This window comes from Pseudophryne corroboree, chromosome 10 (genome assembly GCF_028390025.1).
Source record: "Pseudophryne corroboree isolate aPseCor3 chromosome 10, aPseCor3.hap2, whole genome shotgun sequence".
Taxonomy (NCBI): Eukaryota; Metazoa; Chordata; class Amphibia; order Anura; family Myobatrachidae; genus Pseudophryne; species Pseudophryne corroboree.
This window is the reverse complement of record NC_086453.1, coordinates 104,384,600-104,395,223: the sequence shown is the minus strand read 5'-3', so window position 1 is coordinate 104,395,223 and position 10,624 is coordinate 104,384,600. Positions and strand designations below refer to the sequence as shown.

The 10,624-nt window shown below is 40.1% G+C and overlaps 1 protein-coding gene across 1 annotated transcript in view; it reads left to right on the top strand.

Annotated features, from left to right (window-relative positions):
• The first annotated feature begins 1,002 nt into the window (after nt 1–1,002).
• Nucleotides 1,003–10,624, top strand: part of LOC134966157 (sacsin-like) — a 247,483-nt gene continuing 237,861 nt past the window's right edge. Inside the window, exon 1 of the mRNA XM_063942692.1 lies at nt 1,003–1,078. The gene's annotated coding sequence lies outside the window, so the exon portion shown is untranslated. The remainder of the gene's footprint in view (nt 1,079–10,624) is intronic.

Here is a 10,624-nt window from a genome sequence, read left to right as displayed (position 1 = left end):
CCATCCTGCACGCAGGTGAGTTGACTCCTTCTCCCCTAAGTCCCTCGCTGCAGTGATCCTGTTGCCAGCAGGAATCACTGTAAAATAAAAAACCTAGCTAAACTTTTTCTAAGCAGCTCTTTAGGAGAGCCACCTAGATTGCACCCTTCTCGGCCGGGCACAAAAACCTAACTGAGGCTTGGAGGAGGGTCATAGGGGGAGGAGCCAGTACACACCACATGGTTAAAAGCTTTACTTTTTGTGCCCTGTCTCCTGCGGAGCCGCTATTCCCCATGGTCCTTTCAGGAACCCCAGCATCCACTAGGACGATAGAGAAATACTGGATAGCTGTCACTTAGCAGTGTTTTGTTAGCAGCTACACTGACCTCCTCCTGGAAAGCAGAAACCAGTCAAAGCTGAGCTCGCACCTGTGGTACAGGAAAGTGGAGAGTACATACTCATGCTGTGTCTACTGAAGGTGTCCTGAACCATGCTAGTACGAGCTAGACCACAGATCTGTGGACCAATCAACTGGAAACCCCCATTCTGTAAGAGCACTGCAATTTAGTGAATTACCTGCCCATAACCTATAGACTGGATCACTATACTGATATCATGAGAAGTTCTAATTATCCCCTACAGTGGACAGACGGGTTTGCTCATTTGCTGTTCACTAAGCTTGGGACTATACAGGGAATATTAATAAAAGTAAAAAAATACCTCTCGGTGTTCCCTGCATGCTGTACAGGCACCGGCACTGACTGAGGCTTGATTCACCCTAAATAAGTACTGCGCCACCATAATTATGCCATGCTTCCGTGCTTGGAGGCGGAGCTTGAGGAGAGACTTTTTTTCCGCTGGCTCCCGGGTGCCCAAAAAACAGCCAATGACAGAGCCGCTGCTGGCACTGTGGAACTCCCTAATTGGTTTCTGTTGCTGTCAATCACTGACTCTTGGTAGAAGGTGTGTATACTCCTTGTGCAGACACCTGTCCTGCTCCTCCCTGTGTACCTGCATGAGAAAGTGTGTCTGAGTCACTGCAAACACATGACACAGGAGATACCCTGACCTATTCCTGTGCCAATGACTGAAGTGTAAGGTATGTGTGTAGAAGAGAGTGATACTGGACAAAGAAGGTTCCCAGAGCAGTTACACATTGTATAATAATAAAGTACAAAGATGTATACATTTCTTACTGGACATGTGACTGTACTGTTTGTTATTCCTGTGTGTTTGTGCATATGTTATTCATGTGTCTGTGCCATGGCCCTCATTCCGAGTTGTTCGCTCGGTATTTTTCATCGCATCGCAGTGAAAATCCGCTTAGTACGCATGCGCAATGTTCGCACTGCGACTGCGCCAAGTAACTTTACTATGATGAAAGTAATTTTACTCACGGCTTTTTCTTCGCTCCGGCGATCGTAATGTGATTGACAGGAAATGGGTGTTACTGGGCGGAAACACGGCGTTTCAGGGGCGTGTGGCTGAAAACGCTACCGTTTCCGGAAAAAACGCAGGAGTGGCCGGGGAAACGGTGGGAGTGCCTGGGCGAACGCTGGGTGTGTTTGTGACGTCAACCAGGAACGACAAGCACTGAAATGATCGCACAGGCAGAGTAAGTCTGGAGCTACTCTGAAACTGCTAAGTAGTTAGTAATCGCAATATTGCGAATACATCGGTCGCAATTTTAAGAAGCTAAGATTCACTCCCAGTAGGCGGCGGCTTAGCGTGTGTAACTCTGCTAAATTCGCCTTGCGACCGATCAACTCGGAATGAGGGCCCATATTCCTGTGTGCATACGTATTGCAGTTGTTATTCTTGTGTGTACATCATGCCTTTTATATTATTCCAGTGTGTATCATGCCTTTATGTTATTCCAGTGTGTGTGTATATATCATGCCTTTATATTATTCCAGTGTGTGTGTGTGTGTGTGTGTGTGTATATCATGCCTTTATATTATTCCAGCGTGTGTGTGTGTGTGTGTGTGTGTGTGTATGTATGTGTATCATGCCTTTATATTATTTGTGTGTGTATCATGCCTTTATATTATTCGTGTGTGTGTGTGTATCATGCCTTTATATTATTTGTGTGTGTGTATCATGCCTTTATATTATTCCAGTGTGTGTGTGTGTGTGTATCATGCCTTTATATTATTCCAGTGTGTGTGTATCATGCCTTTATATTATTTGTGTGTGTATGTATCATGCCTTTATATTATTCCAGTGTATCATGCCTTTATATTATTCCAGTGTGTGTGTGTGTATGTATCATGCCTTTATATTATTCCTGTGTGTGTGTGTGTGTGTGTGTGTGTGTGTGTGTGTGTGTATGTATGTATCATGCCTTTATATTATTCCAGTGTGTGTGTGTGTATATCATGCCTTTATATTATTCCAGCGTGTGTGTGTGTGTGTGTGTGTGTGTGTGTGTGTGTATGTATGTGTATCATGCCTTTATATTATTTGTGTGTGTATCATGCCTTTATATTATTCCAGTGTGTGTGTGTGTGTATATCATGCCTTTATATTATTCCAGCGTGTGTGTGTGTGTGTGTGTGTGTGTGTGTGTGTATGTATGTGTATCATGCCTTTATATTATTTGTGTGTGTATCATGCCTTTATATTATTCGTGTGTGTGTGTATCATGCCTTTATATTATTTGTGTGTGTGTGTGTATCATGCCTTTATATTATTTGTGTGTGTGTGTGTGTGTATCATGCCTTTATATTATTTGTGTGTGTGTGTGTGTGTGTGTGTATCATGCCTTTATATTATTCCAGTGTGTGTGTGTATCATGCCTTTATATTATTCCAGTGTGTGTGTGTATCATGCCTTTATATTATTTGTGTGTGTATGTATCATGCCTTTATATTATTCCAGTGTATCATGCCTTTATATTATTCCAGTGTGTGTGTGTGTGTATGTATCATGCCTTTATATTATTCCTGTGTGTGTGTGTGTGTATGTATCATGCCTTTATATTATTCCTGTGTGTGTGTGTATGTATCATGCCTTTATATTATTCCAGTGTGTGTGTGTATCATGCCTTTATATTATTCGTGTGTGTGTGTATCATGCCTTTATATTATTTGTGTGTATCATGCCTTTATATTATTTGTGTGTGTGTATCATGCCTTTATATTATTCCAGTGTGTGTGTGTATCATGCCTTTATATTATTCGTGTGTGTGTGTATATCATGCCTTTATATTATTCGTGTGTGTGTGTGTGTGTCATGCCTTTATATTATTCCAGTGTGTGTGTGTGTGTATATCATGCCTTTATATTATTCCAGTGTGTGTGTGTATATCATGCCTTTATATTATTCCAGTGTGTGTGTATCATGCCTTTATATTATTCGTGTGTGTGTGTATCATGCCTTTATATTATTCGTGTGTGTGTGTATCATGCCTTTATATTATTCGTGTGTGTGTGTGTGTGTGTGTGTATCATGCCTTTATATTATTTGTGTGTGTATCATAACTTTATATTATTCCAGTGTGTGTGTATCATGCCTTTATATTATTTGTGTGTGTATCATGCCTTTATATTATTCGTGTGTGTGTGTGTGTATCATGCCTTTATATTATTCCAGCGTGTGTGTGTATCATGCCTTTATATTATTCGTGTGTGTGTGTGTGTATCATGCCTTTATATTATTCGTGTGTGTGTGTATCATGCCTTTATATTATTCGTGTGTGTGTGTGTATCATGCCTTTATATTATTTGTGTGTATCATGCCTTTATATTATTTGTGTGTGTATATCATGCCTTTATATTATTCCAGTGTGTGTGTGTGATGCCTTTATATTATTCCTGTGTGTGTGTGTGTGTGTGTGTGTGTGTATCATGCCTTTATATTATTCCAGTGTGTGTGTGTATCATGCCTTTATATTATTCGTGTGTGTGTATCATGCCTTTATATTATTCGTGTGTGTGTGTGTGTGTGTGTGTGTGTGTATATCATGCCTTTATATTATTCCAGTGTGTGTGTATATCATGCCTTTATATTATTCCAGTGTGTGTATCATGCCTTTATATTATTTGTGTGTGTGTATCATGCCTTTATATTATTCCAGTGTGTGTGTGTGTGTGTGTGTGTGTGTGTGTGTGTATATCATGCCTTTATATTATTTGTGTGTGTGTATCATGCCTTTATATTATTTGTGTGTGTATCATGCCTTTATATTATTTGTGTGTGTATCATGCCTTTATATTATTCCAGTGTGTGTGTGTGTGTGTGTGTGTGTGTGTATCATGCCTTTATATTATTCCAGTGTGTGTGTGTGTATCATGCCTTTATATTATTCCAGTGTGTGTGTGTATCATGCCTTTATATTATTCCAGTGTGTGTGTGTATCATGCCTTTATATTATTCGTGTGTGTGTGTGTGTGTGTGTGTGTGTATCATGCCTTTATATTATTTGTGTGTATCATGCCTTTATATTATTTGTGTGTGTATCATGCCTTTATATTATTTGTGTGTGTGTGTGTATATCATGCCTTTATATTATTCCAGTGTGTGTGTGTGTGTGTGTGTGTGTTGCCTTTATATTATTCCAGTGTGTGTGTGTGTGTGTGTGTGTATCATGCCTTTATATTATTCCAGTGTGTGTATCATGCCTTTATATTTGTGTGTGTGTGTATATCATGCCTTTATATTATTCGTGTGTCATGCCTTTATATTATTCCAGTGTGTGTGTGTGTGTGTGTGTGTGTGTGTGTGTGTGTGTGTGTGTGTGTATGTATCATGCCTTTATATTATTCCAGTGTGTGTGTATATCATGCCTTTATATTATTCCAGTGTGTGTGTGTGTGTGTGTGTGTGTGTGTGTGTATATCATGCCTTTATATTATTCGTGTGTCATGCCTTTATATTATTCCAGTGTGTGTGTGTGTATCATGCCTTTATATTATTCCAGTGTGTGTGTATATCATGCCTTTATATTATTCCAGTGTGTGTGTGTGTATCATGCCTTTATATTATTCGTGTGTGTATCATGCCTTTATATTATTCGTGTGTGTGTGTATCATGCCTTTATATTATTTGTGTGTGTATCATGCCTTTATATTATTCGTGTGTGTGTGTGTGTGTGTGTGTGTGTGTGTGTGTATCATGCCTTTATATTATTCCAGTGTGTGTGTGTGTGTGTGTGTGTGTGTGTGTGTATCATGCCTTTATATTATTCCAGTGTGTGTGTGTGTGTGTATATCATGCCTTTATATTATTCCAGTGTGTGTGTGTGTATCATGCCTTTATATTATTCCAGTGTGTGTGTGTGTGTGTGTATATCATGCCTTTATATTATTCCAGTGTGTGTGTGTGTGTGTGTGTGTGTATCATGCCTTTATATTATTCGTGTGTGTGTGTGTGTGTATCATGCCTTTATATTATTCGTGTGTGTGTGTGTGTGTGTGTGTGTGTGTGTGTGTATCATGCCTTTATATTATTCCAGTGTGTGTGTGTGTATCATGCCTTTATATTATTCCAGTGTGTGTGTGTGTGTGTGTGTGTATATCATGCCTTTATATTATTCCAGTGTGTGTGTGTATATCATGCCTTTATATTATTCGTGTGTGTGTGTGTGTGTGTGTGTGTGTATCATGCCTTTATATTATTTGTGTGTGTGTGTGTGTGTGTGTGTGTGTGTGTGTGTGTGTGTGTGTATCATGCCTTTATATTATTTGTGTGTATCATGCCTTTATATTATTTGTGTGTATCATGCCTTTATATTATTTGTGTGTGTGTGTGTGTGTGTGTGTGTATCATGCCTTTATATTATTCCAGTGTGTGTGTGTGTGTGTGTGTGTGTGTGTGTGTGTGATGTCTTTATATTATTCCAGTGTGTGTGTGTGTGTGTGTATCATGCCTTTATATTATTCCTGTGTGTGTGTGTATCATGCCTTTATATTATTCGTGTGTGTGTGTGTGTGTGTATCATGCCTTTATATTATTCCTGTGTGTGTGTGTATCATGCCTTTATATTATTCGTGTGTGTGTGTGTGTCATGCCTTTATATTATTCCAGTGTGTGTGTGTGTGTGTGTGTATATCATGCCTTTATATTATTCCAGTGTGTGTGTATATCATGCCTTTATATTATTCCAGTATGTGTGTGTGTGTGTGTGTGTGTGTGTGTGTGTGTGTGTGTGTGTGTGTGTGTATCATGCCTTTATATTATTCGTGTGTGTGTGTATCATGCCTTTATATTATTTGTGTGTGTGTATCATGCCTTTATATTATTTGTGTGTGTATCATGCCTTTATATTATTTGTGTGTGTGTGTGTGTGTGTATATCATGCCTTTATATTATTTGTGTGTGTGTGTGTGTATATCATGCCTTTATATTATTTGTGTGTGTGTGTGTATATCATGCCTTTATATTATTCCAGTGTGTGTGTGTGTGTGTGTGTGTGTGTGTGTGTGTGTGTGTGTGTGTCATGCCTTTATATTATTCCATTGTGTGTGTGTGTGTCATGCCTTTATATTATTCCAGTGTGTGTGTGTATATCATGCCTTTATATTATTCCAGTGTGTGTGTGTGTGTGTGTGTGTGTGTCATGCCTTTATATTATTCCATTGTGTGTGTGTGTGTGTGTGTGTCATGCCTTTATATTATTCCAGTGTGTGTGTGTATATCATGCCTTTATATTATTTGTGTGTGTGTATCATGCCTTTATATTATTCCAGTGTGTGTGTGTGTGTGTGTGTGTATCATGCCTTTATATTATTTGTGTGTGTGTGTATCATGCCATTATATTATTCCAGTGTGTGTGTGTGTATGTATATCATGCCTTTATATTATTCCAGTGTGTGTGTATCATGCCTTTGTTATTCGCGCGCGTGTGTATCATGCATTTTTATATTATTCCAGTGTGTGTGTGTGTGTGTGTGTGTGTGTGTGTGTGTGTGTGTATATCATGCCTTTATATTATTCCAGTGTGTGTGTATCATGCATTTTTATATTATTCCAGTGTGTGTATCATGCCTGTGTGTGTGTGTGTGTGTGTGTGTGTGTGTGTGTGTATATCATGCCTTTATATTATTCCAGTGTGTGTGTGTGTGTGTATATCATGCCTTTATATTATTCGTGTGTGTGTGTGTGTATCATGCCTTTATATTATTTGTGTGTGTGTGTGTATCATGCCTTTATATTATTTGTGTGTATCATGCCTTTATATTATTTGTGTGTATCATGCCTTTATATTATTTGTGTGTGTGTGTGTATATCATGCCTTTATATTATTCCAGTGTGTGTGTGTGTGTGTGTGTGTCATGCCTTTATATTATTCCATTGTGTGTGTGTGTGTGTATCATGCCTTTATATTATTCGTGTGTGTGTGTGTCATGCCTTTATATTATTCCAGTGTGTGTGTGTGTATATCATGCCTTTATATTATTCCAGTGTGTGTGTATATCATGCCTTTATATTATTCCAGTATGTGTATGTGTGTGTGTGTGTGTGTGTGTGTGTGTGTGTGTGTGTGTATCATGCCTTTATATTATTCGTGTGTGTGTGTATCATGCCTTTATATTATTTGTGTGTGTGTGTATCATGCCTTTATATTATTTGTGTGTATCATGCCTTTATATTATTTGTGTGTGTGTATATCATGCCTTTATATTATTTGTGTGTGTGTGTGTGTATATCATGCCTTTATATTATTTGTGTGTGTGTGTGTATATCATGCCTTTATATTATTCCAGTGTGTGTGTGTGTGTGTGTCATGCCTTTATATTATTCCATTGTGTGTGTGTGTGTGTATCATGCCTTTATATTATTCCAGTGTGTGTGTGTGTGTATCATGCCTTTATATTATTCCAGTGTGTGTGTGTGTGTGTATCATGCCTTTATATTATTTGTGTGTGTGTATCATGCCATTATATTATTCCAGTGTGTGTGTATATCATGCCTTTATATTATTCCAGTATGTGTGTGTGTGTGTGTGTGTGTGTGTGTGTGTGTGTGTGTGTGTATCATGCCTTTATATTATTCGTGTGTGTGTGTATCATGCCTTTATATTATTTGTGTGTGTGTATCATGCCATTATATTATTCCATTGTGTGTGTGTGTATCATGCCTTTATATTATTCCAGTGTGTGTGTGTGTATCATGCCTTTATATTATTCCAGTGTGTGTGTGTATCATGCCTTTGTTATTCGCGCGCGTGTGTATCATGCATTTTTATATTATTCCAGTGTGTGTGTGTGTGTGTGTGTGTGTGTGTATATATATCATGCCTTTATATTATTCCAGTGTGTGTGTATCATGCATTTTTATATTATTCCAGTGTGTGTATCATGCCTTTATGTGTGTGTGTGTGTGTGTGTGTGTGTGTGTGTGTGTGTGTGTGTGTGTCAAGCATTTATTATTCCAGTGTGTGTATCATCATATTCAACTGTGTGTGTATCATGCCTTTCTCTGGCTGGGTCCACAGGATTATCCACAGGATAACATTGGGATATTGTCGAGCGACAGCGAAAATGGCACCAACACGGTCACGAGCTTTCTGGCCTCCCAGGATGCATTGGGGCCTCCACTATATAGTCCCGCCCACTGACTCAGTCAGATCAGTTTTTTGCTTGGTGCGGCAAGAAGCCGCATGGTCACATGGCTGCTGTGAAAGCAGCCTCAAGTTTTCATTACTTTATTTTTATAGACTTACTGTTTTGGTATGAGCGACTTCTCTTAACAGCGTCTTAAACGTGTATTAGAAAGAGTCGCTCCAACAACTCCCCACCGGGTCACAACAACGCTTACCTTCGCGGTACAGTGCTGTCTCGACGGGCGTCTGTGTCGGATGTTCTAGCAGGTCCAGCAGACGTTACCAGGCTGTGGCCGGAGCATGGGGAGACAGTGAGTATATGGACTTCCTCTTACTAGAGGGGTCAGGACACAGCTACGCTGATTTGGTGGAGACTACAAACAGCGTGTTGATGCGCCGAACATCTCGAGTGTGACAGCGCTACGCTCCGGGGATCATAGGCGCCAGGACTAGGTGAGGCCGCGCTCCTGGGAGTTTAAGTCAACAGGGGGTTTCAGACGCTCTCCTGGCCGTCCCTCCTCCGAGTTCATGGCCAGTTCCCGCGGGTCTCTCGTTTCATGAACTGAATGACCTCACTTCCGGCTCAGACGCTACCACGAGGGTACTCGGTCGCAGCTTAGACGCTGCGGTTGTGTACACTGGATATAAACCCGCCCAGACTGAGTCGCAGGCCTTTAGTGTCTGCATGCACGTGGAGTCGCTCAGCGTCCGTGTCCGTTGGTGAGCATCCGTGTCCGTTATCAGTTACCAAAAGCGGCAGTGTACACCAGTAGCGTCTGAATCCACTCAGCGTCTTTCGAGCGTCTTTGCTTGGATATGGAAGTGTGGTGAGTCTCCCTGTATCCCGCTCCCTGGAGGCAGGGTATACAGTACTAAAAATTCCTTCTACTTCTTAGTGTGCACTGTTAATTTTTAGTACCTATTGCATATGAGACCTGTATATTACTGTGTTTTCTGCATGTTATGTTGAAAAAGAACCAGTTAAACAGAAGTACAATTTTCCTACTTATGTATAAGTTATTATGGAGGTTGTATTCTCATATGACAATGTCTAATGCTTTAACATGTGACTGACTGCTAGTATGTGTGCTGACCTTTCTGTGTAATGTCAGTCCTGTTCTGACCCTCAAATCAGGTGCACTGTGGTCAGATTGATTTCACCTCTATATACTGATTATAGGGTGTGGTTCAGTCACAAAATTGTGTAGTCAATATCAGAAAAAATGTCTGTGAGCGGCAAAAGTGATGAGGAGAATTTGTCAAGCACTCCTACAGCCCTAACATGCTTATCTTGTAAGTCAGGGGTAATTGATATGATTCAATTGGTCACTTATGAGGGTTTGTGTGCAAACTGTTTCGCTTTTCAGCGAAGTAAAAAACAGGAGTTAGTTCAACCTCCAGTAGAGCCACCATGGAATATGTTCGCAAAGACTCTGTCTTCAATAGCGGACAGGTTAGCTCCAGTAGCACCACCTCAAGGGTTAGGTAACACTATGAACCCATACATGCAGCTCCCTTCCTATGGTTTGGTTCCAGTAGCCTCTACAAGCAACCAAGGGGTAGGTAAGACTAAGACAGATACGTCTGCATGGCAGACTACACAAGAGGATACATCGGATGATGATGCGGAAACAATAGATTCAACTCCGTATGATGATCAGTCGCAGAGCTTTAGTTCAGATGATGTAGCTGAACTCATTAATGCAGTAAAGGCTGTGCTTTCTCTGGAAGAACCAGCCAAGACAGCGTTAAAAGCAAAGGCACCTGTATTCAAACGAACAAAGTCAGTGAAAGCTGAATTTCCAGCGTCAGAGGAGTTGACGGAAATGATGGATGAGTCTTGGGCAGCGCCCGGTAAAAAGTATAAGATTCCTAGGAGATGGGATTCTTATTATCCATTTCCTGCTGGAGATTGTTCGAAGAGAGAAGTTCCTCCAAAAGTAGATGCACATGTTCTGCGACTCGTGCACAAATCTGCTTTGCCACTGTCATCTACCTCTTTGAATGATGTCACAGACAGGAGGGTAGAGAGCCTATTGAAAAATATTTTTTCTCTTGTGGGTGCAGTGGTAAGACCTGCTATGGCTTCGGCCTGAGTAG